We start from the raw sequence: 18,728 nt of genomic DNA, 5'->3' as shown, positions 1-18,728 counted from the left end.
TAATGATATGGAATGATAAGGGATGTTTATTATACTCCCTTCAAGTCCAAATCATTTCTGGGTGGGAAGGATGTATTTGGTAGCCAGCCAGAGTTTTGTCAATATGAATATCTAAACCAGATGCTTTTCTTGCTGATCTCTGGTGGTTGGATTAATGTGTTCTTCTTTATGCCCTTGTCTTTTTCTTGTAGCCTGTGACTGGTGATGATCTTAAGAATTTTACTGCCAGAGGCATCTATTGCATATTTTCCTCTTGACAGGTGATTATTATATTACTTTGGTGAATGTGGCAACCCCAGCTCCTCCTTAGCTTCATTTCCAATCTGCCTTTTCTTAAGTTTTTAAATCATATAGCTAGCTTCAGCTACAAGTTACCAAAGCACAAAGGAGGCATAGCAAGTTAAATCTGCCAAGGTGATACACCTTTGCATTGATTCCTATCAATATTTCTGTCTCCACGGATGTGTTTAGGAAACCTCATCTAGCATGTCCATGTAAAGTGCGGTGTAAAGAGCAAAGCAGTAAATTTGTCCCAGATCAGGCAGGACTTTATATTCCAGATGGAGAACCTGATCCATGGCAGACCATGGATCTGCCAAGGGAAGAGCACTGGGACAGGCTCAGCCCGGGGCTGGGGCACCACTTGCGCAGTGAGGTGACTCACAGTTTTTCCTGCCCAGGTTTTCCCTATCGATTTGAATGTTTGCTGAAATGAATTACTGGTTGAACCTGTGGGCCTATGTGCTATGTCAAGCACAGTCTTGAAGGAATATCTTCTTCAGGCTGGTACTTGGCTCTGAGCATGGCTTTGGAAGCAACCGAGATCGCAGATAATGCTCACAGAGACCGTGTTATTTCCAAGGCGGTACCTGCCCTTCTTCCCTTCATTTAGATGCAGTCCAGAGCATCTTGCCCTCAAGCAGCAGAATCCAACAGTCACTGTCTGTGCTGTTCCTCTCTTTGTCAGCAGAACTCATGCTTCATCACCTTGCAAACCAAAGGCATAGTCATCTTCATTATCATTTGCACATCTGTCACAACAGCACCTGCAGCTCCACCAGTATTTCCAGCCTAGTCCACCCATTTTTCAGCTTCTTCCACAGTTTTATTTGTGCGTCCCTCTGTGTCATAACCTGCCCACCCCATATGAACTCCCTGACCTCATCCACTAGACTCTGAGTCCTTCTCTATTCAGGCTCTCTTAGAGATGCTTTTCACCTCAATTCTATGGAACTGAATTTAATCCCATAGGAATTAACTTTTGTTCCCATTCTCCTAACCACTTTCTACTTCTCTATCTGTTCTATGAGTTGAAAAACAATCTCTTGTTTATCCTGCTAAAAAGAATGCAAACATGAGCTAAATTATCATGCAAAAGTTTTCAGCTGCTTTTATTGTGACTTTTATTGCCATTGTCACGATCTGAAGATGGGAAACCAAAAGCCAAAGTCTGTGAGTAAAACTGGGACTAGACCCCGAGTTTCCTGATTCCCATTCAGTTTTCAGGCATCCTCTGTTATGTTCCTTCCTAGAAGATCTTTATTTACAGAAGCAGAGGCTCTGAAATTGGCATAATTTTGTGCAGCAGTTCCTATACTGTGCTCAAAGAATCATGTTTTGCATTCAGGCCTTGCTAGCTACATTACTGGTAAACTGAAGTAAAGGAGAAAACTGTGAACATTAAGTACAGCCCTACATAAGAAGTTTCCCACCACAAACTTGCTGTATTTGCTACCAGGCTGTTCTGTTATTGGTAACAGCAGGGAGTGGCTTAACACATTGGAAAGGATCTGTGTGCGCCTGGGGCCTGCACTTGGGCCTGTGTTTAGGAAACTGATGTCCTAACTGCAGAGGAGGGAAGGAACTGTGAAGCAGGACATCTCTGCCAGCAAGCTGGCCTCTGCCCATTGCTTGGACAGGGGACAGCAGGGTAGCAGGTCCTCCTCTCTTGCGCTAACTGGGAGCTGGCAGCTCGCTTTATTTGTCATCATTTTCTTTCTCTCTTCAGGTAAATCCACTTGTCATCTGGTGGCCACTTTTGACTAGGCCTGGCCATGCAATGCCCAAAGAAGGAGAGGACACGGTGCTTTGGGAGGCGAACACATGGGATTTCCTCCCCACTGCCCTTCATTAGACTCTGTCCCCACCCAGGCTGTCCTTAACAATCACTATGCATATAATTTTAGAAAGAACTAGGAGGAGGAAAGCCTTTCAGTTACAGGAAACATCCCCATTTACAGCTACTTCCCCATGTTTCTGCCTCCTGTCTCTTGACTTCTCCCCCACATGCCTTGGAAAGAAGGGGAAACAGCTAGAGAAGAAGGAAAAGGAAGAGGAAAAGGGTCAGGATTCTGTTCTCCAAATCTGCCGGTGATGAGGAGCAGCAGCTGCATGGAGGGGTTGCTGTGATCTCACTTCTGGAAGAACAGTTTGCTTGCTAAGAGTTGAGCATGAACGGCTTAGGGGAAGGAAGTGAGCTCGGGCCCTCTGTTCAGTATCATCAGACACTGCTTCTGCTGTCATTTCCCTCACCCTGCACGTGGGGCACGAGGAACTGAACACATGGTAGGAAGAACCAGAACAGATCATGTGAAGTAGCACATCCTGCATTTGCCCAAAAGGACACTGTGGAACGTGGAGCTGAAATGCTGTGGGTTTGTGGAAAGACTCTCTTAAGAGAGACATAGAGAAGTTGAGGGGAAAACAGGGATATCAGGCAGTGTGGAGGATGGGATACCAAAGAATTTTGCAAGCAGATGACTTGTGCCAAGTAGGTGGCTGGTAGGAGGATGAATGCAAAGCTGGAAATTCAGGAGGAGATGTACGCACAGCATTTATTCTTTTGTGACTTAATCCAAAATCCTTTGCTGTGTGCCATTTTTCGTAATGTCCTAGTTCTCTTGGAAATAAGACACAATTATACTGGCTCTCCTGGTCATAGGGAAGAGCTCACAACAGACAACCCCACTGGAAAGGCCGAGAGCCCAAGGTGCAGACCGAATCCCTTGGAGCTGATCTATGGGCTTCCTCTTGGCGTCTGCTGAATTGTGTTCTTTTGAAGTCAACAAGACCCAGGGAGAGCTGCAGCCTGTATCTGGGTTTTTAGGCCATGTATTTTACCCAAAATGTGGTCGATCTGTGGGAGGAAGATGGAACAGCCCAGAAATGGCATCGTTTTGACACATGGAAGACAGTGATTCAGATATTTCACAGGTACATGGACTTCTGCAAATATGTAGTTCATAAAAAACTCGGCAATATTTAAAGAAGCAATTTGATAGTGTCAGTCCTTTCATCATCATGCCAACTGGTCATTTTGTTTAGCCACACAAGCACAGGGTGCAAGCACTCGATTGGCCTAGGAAAAACTTAACTGTCATCTAAGGAAGAGGTATTGTATATGAAGCTTTAATTAACATCACTTGATCTGGTCTTGTTTTGTGAGTAAAGGACCTCAGGATGCTAATTCTGCACTTCTTGCTGACCTTAAACTGACCTATGTAGTATAAAGCAACCCAAAGTACAAATCACACAATTTCTGATGAGAAAGTACAGTATGTGCCAAAACAGTTAATATTACTTTTCTTTTTCAGTCTGTTTAATCTAGTATCTGATGAGAATAGGGGGAAAATGCTGTACAACATAATCACTGCAACAAAGTCTTAGAAAAGAAAATGCAAATGTAGGAATATGACACAAACGCCCCGTGTGTTAACGCACGCTCACAGAGACTTGTTCAATTTGTAAAAGGGTAGTTACAACCTGCAGTGCATAAATATGTAATTCACTGAAAGGAGGGGTCAGTTTGTGTGCTTGGCTCTTACCCCATGGTTTACCTCAATACTTTTCAATGTGCAGATTCTGTAAAACTTACTAGGAGAAAGAATGTAAGCTCACGCCTGGCTCTGTGGACCTGCTGAAAGTGTCACTCACGGAGATGATGACCAGTGTTTTATTTTACTTTGCAGATGGGGTTGAATCAAACTTTCTTGATCGAAACCTCTCTAAATTTGGGAGGTTTTGGCACTCCAGTGCAGATATGAGTCAATAGTTTTCTCCGTTCCAAAGAAGTATTAGGTTGCAAAGGTGGGAGTGATTATGTAAATGCAATAATATAAAGGAATAGCTATATTAATACTTACGTTAAGCCTCTGAGCTAGAGATTTGCCAAGGCTTAAGTGGACCCAGGATGAGCTGGACACCTCTAATTAATATAAGTAATGTGACTTTTCTTGAACAGATGTGACTTCTCAGGACACATTACAGCTGCTGAATGCTCCAGCTCTGCTGTATCTGGTCCTCAGAGGTTTAGAAATCCATATTTCAATGCTAAGGCTTGCTCTTATTTATGATTTTGTTTGATAATAAGTATTCTGATTTTCAGTGCTTTTGTCAGAGAAGTGAAAGATATTGGTATGTGTTATTGATGGATATACAAGACCTAGAAAAAAAACACAGAATATGAAATTAAAAAATTATACGTCCATATTCAAAACACGTGCATTGGACCACCTCTCTTTCTTCATGTTATTGCTCTACTCATAGTTTCTATATGATGTAATCTTTAAGATTTCTCTTGGTGTTTCTTGCATTGATACCATTGCTGATGAACATGATCTGTTTCTTCTCTGTCACGTTCAGAGAGTCACAGGATGTGCAGCTTGTCACGGGGCTTGGGCATTAGCTGAGACCAGACAGGTGGGAGACTAATGCCTTGAGCAGAGTTCCACCTTGCACTTTTTAGATGTAGTGTGTTTGGGTCAAGTGTGGGATTCTGCTCGGTTTTAGGGAAAGGAAACGGGACTTCATTTCAGAGTCTTCTGCTGAACAGCTTTGTCAGATGCCGTTCTCATGACGTCTAAGAGTGACAGTGGTTGATCATGATCTTTCCAAGTGCCAGAAGTAGTTTCCATTTTTGAGGGGGAGAAAAGGTTGTTTTACTGCAAATAGCTCTGGATACAAAAAAAAGTAATTCATTATAAGTGGAGCTGAATCAAAACAGACTCTATCCTGCTCCAACTTTAGAATGAGCATGTGAAATTGGTGGTTCGGCCCAAATTAACATTATTTGAAGAAGAATAACAAGTACTATTACATAAACTTGAGGTGAATTTTCCTTTGTAAAACTGAAATACATGAATGTATCAGAAGTGGAGATCACAGATGGTAATTTTCTCCAGTAAAATATAGACCCAGTAGGTATAACAGCTTTAGGAACAAATCACCAGTTACAGGCCCTTAATCTTCTCTGAAGTTCCTGAACTTAACCTTTATTATCTCCATGGTTTGTGATTCACCTCTCATCGTGTCTCCACTCTAGCACGTCTCCTGAGTGACTGTGATTCAGGCCTGGAGGATAAGAGAGAGAGAAAAACAGATGCACTGAGAAAGATTATTCCAGTTTCTAACGTGGCTCTGCAGACACAGGACAGGCAGTTCCCTTCGGTCCTCCAGGGCACTTTCTGTGGCTCACCATGGTCTCCATCTCGACCCACTGCATAGGAGCCACATCTGGAAATGTCCTTCCCCATCCAGTCGTTCCTTGCTGCTGTGAACCATCCTGGTTATGTGAAAGAAGCCAGGTTGGTGCCTCTTGCTGTGCTGTTTGAAATGCAGCGCATTCTGAATTACTCACACATGGAAGTAGTAGGCAGTATAATGCAAGCACGGAGCAAGCACAATGTACTACATCAGGATCAGTTTAACATGTTGGATCAGTGACACTTTGCAGCATAACACAAACCATTTATTCTTTTTCACAGCTGTTCTCCCAAGCATTTTAAGCATACATTCTCCCTCAGCATGCAGGAGATTTACGTATTTCACTTCCATTGACATGGTAGGAAAGACCCTCCTCACTTGCAGAGTTGTTCTTTTAATAGGCATCCAGCACAAATGGGAATTAAGTACATGTGTGTGTCCAACCGAGAGTAGACCAGAACCAGCTGTAGGAACAAATAACTGCTTAGGAGGCCCATTTTTTTTGTGCTGATTGGTAATTCACAGGATGGCCAAATCTTCCTTTTTAGGAATGGGAAGGAGAGGAAAGAAGGAGGACCTCATCTCCAGATTGTATCACCCGTGGAAGGGAAAAGTCAGCAGGGACAGAAAGCTCCACATGAGGTTCTCCTCTCCCCACCAGAGCAGCTGGAGCAGATAAGGTTCATCATGGGCAAACGTGAGCTCAGTTTGCCTCCACTTGGAGCTGGCAGAGAAGTCAGGGTGTTTCAGGCCCCAACTCAGTGCTGTGAGAACTTGGTCGTGTGATTTATTAATTGAAGTTGGATCCTTCAAGATACAAATTGTCTATGGCATAGGGACACTTGTCTCAGTCGTGTTATCTTATGCTCAAAACCTGTTCAAATCATAAATCTGAGTCAAATGTATTGCAAATGGTAGGAGTACAGTGTGGATTTTGGGAGGGATGAGAGGCAGCTGAGGCTCTGTAGGCTGCCAGGAAATGCAGAGGTGAGCCTTTAGCATCGCTTAATGACAACACACTTGAGCAATGTCCTTCTGGAACCAGCCACGCAAAAAGTTAAACCTTAAAAGACAATAAAACAATGTTAGGAGAAAAGTGGCAATGACTTGAGCCCTTAATTCAATGCCAATGGTATCTCAGAGCCTGCAGCTTCCCAGAGGATTATCAGAGATGTGAAATGAATGCTAAGAGCTGCTTTACAGGCATTTGTGGGCACACACACCTGCTTACAGCAGGGGAAAAGACAGTGCGTAAATGTCTGGAATATTACATAAAAGCTGTCTGGTAGCCTAGGCAGAGCAATTAAAATCCATCTCGCTTAAACGAACCCTGAGTGCAGGTCAAACAAATCTAATTTTTATTGTTCCTTAAGGACATGTCTGTATAGGAGACAAAAGAGGGATGCAGCCGTCAGGTTAAAAAATCAAGATGCCTTTAAAAAATTAAATGTTCACAATAGTGCTACAGCAAGCTAGATAGATGATATATTGCAGCGATGGTTTAAAACTAATTGATGACTAATGTTGTAATGCATTCGTAGCTACACTGATCTATTATATATCTTGGCCAAGCTGAAGGGACACTTCAAGGAGAAAAATTGCTAACTGTTTTAACCTGATGGAACTTGGGGAAAAAATAGTTACTTTAAGAGATAAATGGAAAGGTCGTGACCTCCTAATGTACAACTGGGTCTTGCAACGCAAAATCAAATTATCATTAGACAGAATGTGATCTGTGATGGAATTAAAACAACTACAAACCAGAACAGAAATTTTGGTAGGGAAATACAATAGTGCAGCTTGAGCTAGGACTGTCAGCTAAAAATGCAGTAAGAACAGCCTGGCTAAAGAACTGGTGTAGCAAGTTGGTAGAGAATGGTTTTGCTTTAAAATGAAGATTTTTTTAATTGGAGACTGCAGGAAAAATGTAAGTGTATTCACGGCAATTTACATACGTAAGACATTCTATAAACTTTGGCTAATTAATGTATAAATAATTAACAATTTACCCTGAGTTCTGAGTAACATGTGTCTCCGGCTCTCGGATGGGAGACAGGAAGCCTCATTTTCCCCTCCTCATTTTTGTCATGCCTGAGGCTCCTGCCCGCTGGGTTTTACCCTCACGGTTGGAATTCAGAGAAGATGTCAGTCAGGCTCTGCTTATTTTCACATCTAATTCATGCAAAAAGCAGGTTTCCTCCTGAGGCGATAAACTGGCCCAGATTTGCTTCAAAGTTTGGCCTAGGTTCAGTGAATGACTCACTGCAGCTAAGGTACATCCATCTTCCGAGCTGAAATGCGGTAGGGGAAGTAGCGTCAAAGAGCAGATACCCTCACAGAGCTGGAGTTCACAGCTTTGGGACCCTGGAAACCAAAAGTTATTGTTTGTTTTGTCCCCTAGTTTCTTGCTACCCAATATTAAGGACATGGAGTGGGCGTAGCGAGAACATCATTACACAACTCGGAGAACCCAGGTGGTTTTTTTGCAGTCTAAACAAGCTGGAAGTGCCTGGGATGCGGTGCTGGAAGCCGTGCGTGGAGGAATTGCGGCCGGCAGCCTTCAGGGTCACAGGGCTCTGTGTTGCTGTCGCAAGGTCATAGGGAATAAATACGGCAACGGGCTACAAATGGAGATAACACTGCTAGACCACTACTAAAATACAGATTACCTTGAAAAGACCGTGATTAAAAGGCCAAATCTATCACTGATATCCTTTGTGTTACTCATAACCTCTGGATTGATGCTCTTAATAAATAGTCGTGATGGAAGACAGCACAATTTTGCAATGACAGCCCTCACCACTGGTGACACTTGGGTTTTCTTCTGGTTGAGAACAAGTTAACGCAGCAACAACCCTGCAAGACTGCAAGGCTGTCTGAGAGCAATGAGGAATGGAGGAATACGTTGCTCTATGATAAATTAACCTTCCAGTGGGAAGGGAAATGCTTGCAATACCAAATTGCAAATATTTTCTGCTGTGAAGAAAACCCAAGAGCCTGGATATATTTAACCTGCTGAATATTAGGCTTCCTCTTTTGTGTTCATTCAGTTGTGGTTTTAAGCCCAATACAGACAGCAGTTTGGAAAATAGTTCTCCAGCTCAAGATGGAACATCTGAAGTCTTAATTCTGGAGGTCTTTTCTCTTAAAAGGGAACATAATACTTGGCTCAAAATCCAAAGTTGCTCAGATTTTGGTACTGGTGCCAGTTTTAGAAACCCAGTGGCACAAGTATCACAGAGCTAATTTAGAAAATATACCTTCTTAAAGGATGATAAACAGTAGCATCCATGGATATATCTGGGATTTCTTTCCCTTCACTAGGATACTAAAGCAAAGCAAGTGTAACAGATTTTTTGGTCCCATATCAAGCTGATCTTCTTCTAAAGCTCAATGCTGAATTAGTTCTGGATTGTCGTTTTTAAGGCAAAAAAAAAAAAAAGACAAAATAGCTTCGGATGAAACTTGTAGCTGCTAGCTGATTGGAAAGCAATCAGGTAAGGAGAGAAAAACTGACTAAACTTAAAGCACGGTCCTAGGTGGTTAGAGTGACCATAGTAGCAGGGTGAAAAGGATGAGGTAGGGATCTGAATAGCTTGCTTAGTTCAATCAAAGCTTCTCCTCTCTCCCTCCAGTTCTTCAGGGGTAAGTTTAAGAATTTGGGGGGAATTTGAGATAAGGTAGGAGAATATACACATGAATAAGAGTGGACAGAGCTAAAGCATCTCTCTCTTTGAGGGCAACAAAAGACGCAAATGAAGGATCACATCAGTAGATTAAAAAAAAAAGCACAAAGAGCATGGTGCACAATTATATTCCAGATTGCTAGGGATATAGGATATTTAAACGTCTTTCTGCCAGCAGTTGTTTTCTGGTTTTGAATTTGTACGAAGATGGATTTACAGAGCACTTACAGAGGGTGCAGACCGCTCTGGCCTCCCTCCCAAAACACTGACACCAGCCTGGGGGCGTCTGAACGGCCCCGTGTGCCCAGCAGCAACGTGGGGGCCTGCAGATCCACACACCGGCAGCACAAATGATTACACAGTCACAAAGATGATCCTGGCAAATCCTTGAAGGTAGACTTACATAACTGGAGTCGTGTATTCTACTATTGAAAATAATCAGGCAGAAAATACCCTTAAAAAAATAGTGGCAGTTGATTTCTTTCCTGAAAATTTTATCTGACTTCATAACAAAACTTCCTTGCTGTAGCTAATACAAATGGCAGAAAATAGTACAGTATTTCTGATTTGTGTTGTCTGAGCTTTTTATTTCACTTTCAGTTTCTCAAAAGTGTCAATGAATTGAAAAGCTCAGGAAACCTGTGGTGTAATTTTAGCTTTGCTTCAGAAAGAAAAACTGTAAAATTCAAAGGTTAGCATCTGGAATGTGATTTTAAAGAATGCTTAAAGCAGTTTCCTTCTGCTGCCTGTGCTTCACACTGAATCTGCAGCTGCCTTGTATGCCAGAAGACTGTTTAACTTTTGTACATATATTTATGCATATATTTTAAATTACTGATAGCAGTTGCTCCATTTGCTTTAAAACAAATTGTCAGATCAGTATAAAAATGCTTGTAGGAAATTTCAAATGTACCTGTGCTGTTTCTGTGATATTTACCATCGTTTCCCATATTCTGTTTCATATCAAGTCCACAGTCTAAAGGAGATTTTGATGGGATCTATACCAATTCACTGCTGCTGTTGTATCCTTCTTCCCTTTCGACCCAAGCTCAAATTAATATTCCCATAGTTTTGGTTCAGGTACTGTATTGAAACACTGCTGGTACCTTGGTTTTCCTAGGAAGCCTTAAGTAATACCATAGGCATGTGCTGCGCACAGCTGTGCAGGGAGGGAGCTCCGTGCCCGTGCTCAGAGCCATTCCCGTCTCGCCGGTCGCAGCCCCCTTCCCGGTGCCCGGTACGCGCAGCCCTGGCGGGAAGAGCTCAGGAAACTCCCGTTCTCTGGGCCGTGACCTCGGGGCCCGGCAGTAACTCCGAAGCTGCTTCATTTTCAGGAGAGCGCAGGTGAGCCCGGGAGAGGCCTGGAAGTGCAGCCCTTCGTTTTCACTGCTTCTGCCCCAGGTTGCGGTTTTCAGCGCAGCATCGGTGCGTGGGTCGTAACTTCCATCCGTCATGCAAAGCACGAATCCAAAGCACTATCACAAGAGAGACATCAGCCAGGCCCCAAACATTCAAAGTTACTTAAAATACTCTCAAATTAACCTCTTTTATTTTTCTCAGAGTCAGAGATTCTGGTAATCTCATATTACGAGCCCAGGCAATGTATTAAATTTGGAAAATAGATTTGAATAACAAAGATGAAGCCAAACTTACTGAATCCACAAACGTCTTTCTACTCACAGCTGTCTGTAATTGTTTCATTACATTTCTCTGGGGATTATCCTGTTTTTCTGTGACCACCTACTGATAATGTATCTGTAAGGAAAGGAGAAAAAGCAAGAAGTTCTAACGTGCAAGATGTACAAAATAAATTCAGTGACATTTTCCAACAACTGAATGTTCCTAAATGCCAGACGAAAACATCCCTCCAACTGTTTCTTTTACAGACTTTCCTTGTTCCAGAAACTTGGCCTGAGTTAGGAGGAAACCCCGTAACTGTCCCTTAAATCCTGAATTGCATCAGTGTGGGTAAGACGTGGGGCCAAATTCTTTAGCGGTGTAATTCCACGAAAATCAGAAATATTACACCAGAGCTGAATCTGTCCGGTGGTATAAAATTATCTCCCTAGAGACAAGACTTTTGGAAGCAATATTGTATTTTAATTATAAACAGACAATTTGTTTTGGGTTGTATACAGAGCCTGAAAATGGAACCGCTATAGGAACTAGCTACATATATGGTGATTTTATTCCTGTTTCTAATGCTCTCTGGTTTATTTGTCTATGATTTGCAGGTGGCTACAAGCTTCTTTTTATGTACTTGATTGAGCCCCTGTTGAATTTAAGATTTTAAAGGATTATAGGGCTGGTTTTAGAACGTCACTTGTACATTTTGCAATGATTTTAGGAGAAGGGCTGTGTATTGTTTACAGCAGTACAGATTTTAGCTAACAATCCTACCCAGAGCAGGCAGTTGCATTTCTTACAGATTTGCAGATGCTTATGGTACTTCGACTTTTCTGGCTGTGTTCACTAGTTGGTGAATTTAGAGGGCAAAGTACGACCTGCCTTTGTAGCAAGCCCCAGTTGTGGGGACAGACAGGACAGGCTGCTTGAAATGTGTCAGCGACTTCATCAACCCTCTCCAGGCTGCCTGGATTCTGACATTACTATATGATACGTCACCACTGTAATGAACTACTACTTCGTAGCCAGCCATATTCTACGGAAAAAGCTTGAAAGACGTTACAGGAAAATACTTAACTCTAGTAATTATTTTTCACGAGAGGCAAGATATTGTGAAATTTAAAGAGTTCAACAGATTTTCACAGCTTGGCTTGTGAAATTCACTTCCAGCTCCTCTACAGATTGTGATTTCCCAATTTTGCACATCTGGATTTTGCCACAGAATGACCATGGAAGCTGTTCCTGACAAACCAGCCTCGCAGGGGCCGCGGGCAGCAGCTCTGCTCCTGCTCAGTGAGGACACGAGTTGTCTGTGGCTTGGGATCTGCTCTCACTTGCTGGCTCTGGGTAGAGCACCTGGTCCTCGCTACACCATGGTGTTTGGCCCCGACATCAGTGATCCCAGCAAATGCTTCGGTATCAAAGTTAAATAAAGATTTTTATATTATTACTGTGCACAGAGATATGGGAATGTTGCATGGGGCCTGTCCTGTGTGTTCACAGAGAGAATGCACTAAACCAGAGCTCGGGTGGGTGAGTGACGGGTTGCTGAATGCACTGAGCATACAGGGTAAGTCACATCTTCTTGAAGCGTGTAGAGGGTCAGATAAGGATATGTCCTTGCCGAGTGCTACAGATCATACGTCTGAGGCCTCAGAGTTACTCACTTGTGCTCAGGGAAGCAAATCCTCACACTGGCAGCACAAATGATTACAGCAACAAATGTGTGCAAAGACTCTGAAGCGCTGCCTCTGCTCCGATGCAGCAGTGGGCTTCTTTCCTGAGCACTTTCAGGGGGGTCTTCCCCTTCTTCCAAGCTGTGGAGATCGGGCAGTCTTCCAAGAGGGGAGCAAGTTGATGAAAACATGACTTTAAGCCAGAATTTTCAGCCTTCGCACCACAGAAGGGGAGTTGATAGAGGTGGTAAGTCATGCACATTTTCCATCTGTGTATCACTGTATGGCAACAAAGTCATCCTATTTTCCCACTAGAATCACATGGTGTCACTGAACTTCTCTTACAGCTTTGGCCCTGCGGTTCCAAAAGAAAAATCCCTGAGCTCTCTGCAATGCTCCACTGTTGGTGTCGCAGTCAGAAAACATCCTGCCTACGGAGCTAGGACGGGAGAGCAGCACGGTCTGAAGGGGCCGTTTGGGAAGGCTGAATCCCCCAAGGACATTGGTACCTGGCCAAGAGCACAGGCAGGAACAGGCCCTGTGCAAGACTCTGGAAGTTTGCTGGAGTCTGGAATATTGTAGCCTTGTTGGTTTTTTGGCTTGGGCTTCAGGCTTCAAAGGTGAGCTACCCAAAATCTGAGCATTGGGTCACAAATAGATGAGCTCCAAATTATTTTTCTAGCTATATTTACAGCTGCATAAAACAGGGATTTCCCTTTTTGGCTGCTTACCTATGAGTAACTTAATATCTCCATTTTAAAAAAAAAATCCCCCAAAGGATATTTCCTTTTCTTCCTGTGGTACATTCCTCAGAGTGTTTAGATTTCCACTCAAAATTCCCTAGTTGCCTTTACATAGAAGTCAGTTGGTTTTACTTCCCTTTACCCCATTTTCATGTAACAGCTCTGAGCTAACGAAGCATTTTATCCAGATTATTCCCCAGCTTCAATTCCCAATCCCTGTATTATCCTGCTTCTTAAAATGAGATTGGAACTACCTCAGGTGGTTGTATAAGCACCTAAGCAAACATATTTGACATGACCCTTTGTAAATCCTTTCTTTCCTTCAACTGTCATGATAATCAATAGCTCAGTGGAGTTCTTGAACATCAAGGATCTGGTTTGTTTACAGATCTACTTCTATAATAAAACAATTTCCTTATATGCTTTTTTTATTTTGCTAAATGTATTGGTTTTAGGTGGAGGTTTTCCTCACAGTACAGGTAAGTGGGAAACATGGAAAAGAGGAACAGGCTAAGATGACAATTTATTGAGACATTCTGCCTGTAGGTTTCTAGTGGGGGAAGTGTTTGTGTACGTGTGTGCTCCTGGAATGACAGTTCACACCAACATTCAGCCCAGCCTGGGATCCGGTAGTCAGAGATCTCAGCATTGATTTCAGTGGATCAGGATTGGACCTTTAGTTCCATGACAAGGCTGGAGAATTTTCGTTCTCTCCCTTTCCCCTTCACACACTTTCTTCTCTTTATAGAATAAGTCATTTATCTTTATCTCACCATTCACCTCCCTCTCTGATTGCAGTTAATGGAATTGTCACCTTTATGTACTCATGTTCCATTTCTCAACCTGTCTGGACTTTGGCCTCCAAAGGTCACCACTGCTAGTGAAGTAATATGATTAAGTGAGTCTTTTCAGACAGATTTATGTAGGAATTCTTCTCCAGCAAGTGTCACATCTAGTCTAGTTCTGCAAAAGAGAATATTTCAAAGATGCCAACTGTCATCTAAAAACACTAAATTGTTCTACAATACTGGTAGAAAGGACTACAGGCCATATCAGAGCAATGCTGATTTACACTACCTGAAGCTGTACCCCTCCAGCTTGAAATACGGGCTTTTGTTAATGATGGAAAAAAAGAGGATGTTCCTGCCTCAGAAAGCACATTTAAAATGGAATTTTCATGAGTTACTCTGTAATGAAAAGGCAAAAGGCTATGTTTTAAGAGAATCTGTCCAGAATCTTGGGAAAGGGGAAGGTTATTTGTACCAATCACTGAAGCAAAACTACAACTAACAGAAATATTTCAAACAGAAAAACAATTGTGTGTTTCACTTAAGGTAACATACATACAATATATTTTCAAGTTTATAGATAGATTTTGAAGTTATAGAAGATGCACTGCACATGTCTGCTCTTCCTACATTTGATGTGAAACATAAATTAATCATCATTATTCTGCACTAATTATAACACCTCCTAACCCTCATCTTTCAGAATATTTCAAAGGAGTAATGAATTAATCGTAATGTGATCATATGAATATATGATAAACTAAACTTTCAGTAATCCAAAAAAATGTGCCATTTCAGGACTTCAGCTCTGGAAAGTGGACATCCTGGAACAGTTCTTGAAAATATTTGCATTTGTCACCCTTTTTGGAAAGAAAACACGTGAGTGCTAAAGAGGTGCAATGCAATGTAATAATGTATAACAAAAGATATAGGCAAGTAATTATTATTATTTTTTTGCTATATATTTTGCGCAAAAACAGCTGGATAAATCACACCGAATTGTGTGATTTAGCTGTGAAAAAGGCAAATTTGAACCCTGCCTGTAACCAAAAAGGTGCGTAGGGAATTATTCTTGCCATTGTACCAGCAGGATATCTTTCAGAACATCATGCATTATCTTGGGCTAAGATCACCCACGTTCAGCAAAGATGAATTCTGACTGAAACAAGTGGGAACTTTATTAGGTAATCCAAGATTTGATGTTATGAGAGAAAATGTAAATGGTTCACAAGTTTAATTTAGCTAAACAAAAGCTAAGAAAGGATTTAAATGGTGTCTATAAATACACCATGGGAGAGAACAAGTAGTATTTGTATTAAAAAAGAGTGTCTTTTATAGCTTTTTTTAGGCTATGAATATATTGAGTACAGAAATCACAAGATTAATTTTTAATGAGCAAAAGAATGGGATTCTGGAAGAAAACAGTGAAGACAGGAGGGGGCAGGAGCAAGGGGCGCGGGGGCAAGAGCTATACTCAGAAGCTCAGTGTATTTATGAAAGGGTTGGCACATTTTCTTTGAGAAAGCAGGATATTCAGGTCCATCTTGCTGGGTTTCATTTTCCTGCTTTTCAGTTGACCAAAACTTTTGGGCATGTCCCCAGCCACAGTAGGTTGCTTTGGATTCCTGAACTAGCATGAACAGTCTGTTTGTGTCTCTGGACATTACACTTTCAGTGACCCATCTCCTTCACAAGACTAGTAGCTTTCTGCTGCTACTTTTCCCCTAGGCCAGGTGCCCACAGGCCTGGGCTGATCTGACTCAGACCACGATCCCATCGCCCGGCGAGACTCAAATCTGCACCGCGCCACAGGAGGTGCGGGCGCCTCGCACGCGTCCCCGAGGGCAGCGAGAGGGCACAGGCTCCCGCAGTGCGTGCAGCGAATGCACTAACTGCAAATTACAGTCGGGAGGGTGGCGTTTTTTAAAAAGCTGTCAGTTCAAAGCAAAAAAATAGGGCTCGTACATGAAAACCCCAAATATTTCAGTGTGGGTCAAATGCTCTTCCCAAGGCTTTCCCAATGGAAAGTTGATCTTCATGCAGATTTGAGTTCTATAGAAGATGTTTTCTCTCAGAAAATAGTTCCAAACGGAAAATTACTAACTGGTTCTAATATGAAGTGACTAGCAAAGGTTTCAAAATGATTCAGTGGCAAAGCTGGAAGAGAACCCACAGCTCCTGACCACTAACCCTGCGCTCTAACCACGAGACAACACTCATCTTTCCCTGAGCAAGGTTGTTCTTGCAAACCTTCTGCGAGGGCCAAAAACGGCAAGAGTCTGGAAACGCTGCAAGCCGTTACAAGCATTCCTTGTAGATGGAGGGGATACGGAGAGAATTTGGGGATGGATCCCTCTTCCTTGCGACACGCACGGGCATCGTGAGCAAGAGGCTTCTCGGTGCTCCTCACACGGCTGCTCTCAGGCCTCTCGCACACAATTAACCCCGCGCTTATTCCTCACGCCAGGAATTTTAAAGCTTTTTCTTAGGTAAAACTCTCAATGTCATGCACAAAACTCAACTCGATGCTCCCAGGCTTGATTTATTTATTTAGGAAGGTGTAACGTATTTACGGGTCAAGGTGGGTGATGCGCCTCCTGGGTCGCCCTCAGTTCGGAAGCAGTTTTCTGTTCCTTCCCCCATGTTTACCCTCCCCTTGGCTCCCAGCGTGGCTTTCTGCATTGCTTAAAAGCAAAATGCCTCCGCCAACCCCTAAGTTTTGGCTGTCTTGTGAGGAAGCTAAGGCAGCTGTACAGGAGAATTACGACTTTAGCAACATCTCCTCTCACACAATGTACCAACCCTCCCTTCCTCGTTCTCATCTCCTTTATTTTGGCTTTAAATAAAGGAGAAATATGACTCCCCTTCCGAGGCAAAGCTGCGCGTTTCGGTCGAAATTCCTGACAGGGCACAGTGCACACGCTCCCGCTTTCCAGGGCAGTGCAGCTTGACAGCAATGCCTGTAACACACAGCAGAGCCTTAGAAGAAAAAAAAAAAAAAAAAAAAAAAAAAAAAAAAAAAAAAAAAAAAAAAAGGAGAGGGAGGGAGAGCTCAGGGCGCAGCTCCACACGCGGGCCCCCAAATGCGAACCAGATGCCGGCACCGGCCCGGGCCGCCTTCAAAGGCGCGCGGGGGCGGCGCGGCCGCCTCGCCTCTCCCCTTCCCCCCTTCTTTCCCTTCCTTCCCTTCCTTTCCCTTCCCGCCCGCGCACGAGGGCGGGCAGGCGGGAGGCGCAAGCGCGGCGGGACCGCGGGCTTCCCGGCAGCCGCCGCCGCCGGGAAATTGCCCTGTCAGGAAAAGCGCGGTTTCCCCGTCCCGCTCCGCCTCCTACATAGTGTTTCGGTGCGGACAAGTAAGTGAGTCGGCCCCCGGCGGGCTCCCCGCCTCGCCGTTGGGGCGAGTAACGGCCGCGGCGCCGCCGGCCGTTGGGGCGAGTAACGGTCGCGGCCGTACGGCCAACGGGCCCTCCCCTGCTGCGTGTTCAAAACGCGGCTGCGTTCAGCAAACTCCTCGCTGAGTGAGGGAAAAAAATGATATCGTGATTTATTTAAGAGTGTGGTGCTTTTACAGAGACGTAACGCCCCTTCCGGCGGTTGCCCCGAGGGAGGCGCCCGGCGCTGCCGCCTCAGGGCAGGCGCTGCGAGGAGGGTGCGTTGCCCCGGGTCGTGTCGTTTAGCGCCTGGTTTCCACCTCCCTGCTGTCGGGCTCACTGAGGACTCGTACTCCGGGTCCCCTGCCTCGAGTTTGCTTTTGGTGATGTTTTCTCAAAGCGCAGCTGGGAATGTCAGCGTGCTGTAACCTGGTGCAGGCACAGGGGACACGTCCCTCCTTCCATGCTGCCTTAATCCTCCCGTGCTCCGTAGCAAACGTCCCGTTAAGGCCTGTGCTCCCTGCTGATGGGGTGCCCCACACTGGTTAGGAATTGGGGACCTGGAAGGATTCTGGAGCACACTTAAGGGCAATACCAGGACTGGAGAGGGGCTTTCACCTCTGAGCGGCTTGGAGAGCAAAAAAACAGGCAGGTTACTCTGAAGGTGGTTGTCTCAGAACTGTTTTCTCATCCGGTGGTTGTCTCAGAACTGTTTTCTCATCCTCATGTGTTTGCTAATCCTTTTAAAGGCTATTCACTTAATTTGCTACTATTAACTTTGCACTGGATGTATGGAAGTGTAGTACTGAAACATACTGAATTTTTAAAGTGACCTTAAATATTGATGGTCCCCTTTCCTACATGACTATATACTGGGATAACATGCTTTAAAAAAATAAACTCTTTTTGCTTTTCTCTGGAAGGGTGCCTGCAATAGGAGGATGAAAGAGGAGAGCAGGGGGAATAGAGTTCTTGTAGGTACAGCTGTTCCCAGCTGTAAGAATTGGGACAGAAATAAATTTACAGTGTCAGGAGAGACTAAACTAGTGCTACCCTGGGAAGTCTTTATGTGGGTTCTCACCGGCTTCTGTTACTCACTGCTGTGTCCCCTACTGCCTGAGTTTTTACTTGAAAATGTTGGTTCTCTGGAATAAATCACCCTCTTCCCAAACGTGACTTCTCATCTGTTTTGTTTCTTTTACTTCCTTAATAAGTCTGCCTACTTTCTTCCCTTAAGCCATTCCTCCTTTAAGTGTCCTTTTGATTTTGATTCTGTTAAAGGTTGATCTGTTTTCTGAGAATGGGCAGGCTTACAGGAGAGGATTGGAATGGCTGTCCTCTGTGTTCCTGTTTCGTA

The 18,728-nt window shown here is 43.7% G+C and overlaps 1 protein-coding gene across 6 annotated transcripts in view; it reads left to right on the top strand.

Annotated features, from left to right (window-relative positions):
- Positions 1–18,728, top strand: part of FGGY (FGGY carbohydrate kinase domain containing) — a 303,483-nt gene that overhangs the window by 152,679 nt on the left and 132,076 nt on the right. The window contains exon 1 of one of the 6 annotated variants that reach the window (XM_088522435.1): positions 17,249–17,353. The exons of 4 other annotated variants lie outside the window; for them this stretch is intronic. The gene's annotated coding sequence lies outside the window, so the exon portion shown is untranslated. Of the gene's footprint in view, positions 1–17,248; positions 17,354–18,728 lie in introns of those variants that run through there. One more of the 6 variants, XM_088522438.1, reaches the window with a different exon arrangement.

This window comes from Tinamus guttatus, unplaced genomic scaffold (genome assembly GCF_059628265.1).
Source record: "Tinamus guttatus ecotype Peru unplaced genomic scaffold, ASM5962826v1 Tinamus_guttatus_pri_ptg000153l, whole genome shotgun sequence".
NCBI classification, from domain to species: domain Eukaryota; kingdom Metazoa; phylum Chordata; class Aves; order Tinamiformes; family Tinamidae; genus Tinamus; species Tinamus guttatus.
The sequence above is the reverse complement of the archived record's forward strand: the minus strand, read 5'-3'. Positions and strand labels throughout refer to the sequence as shown.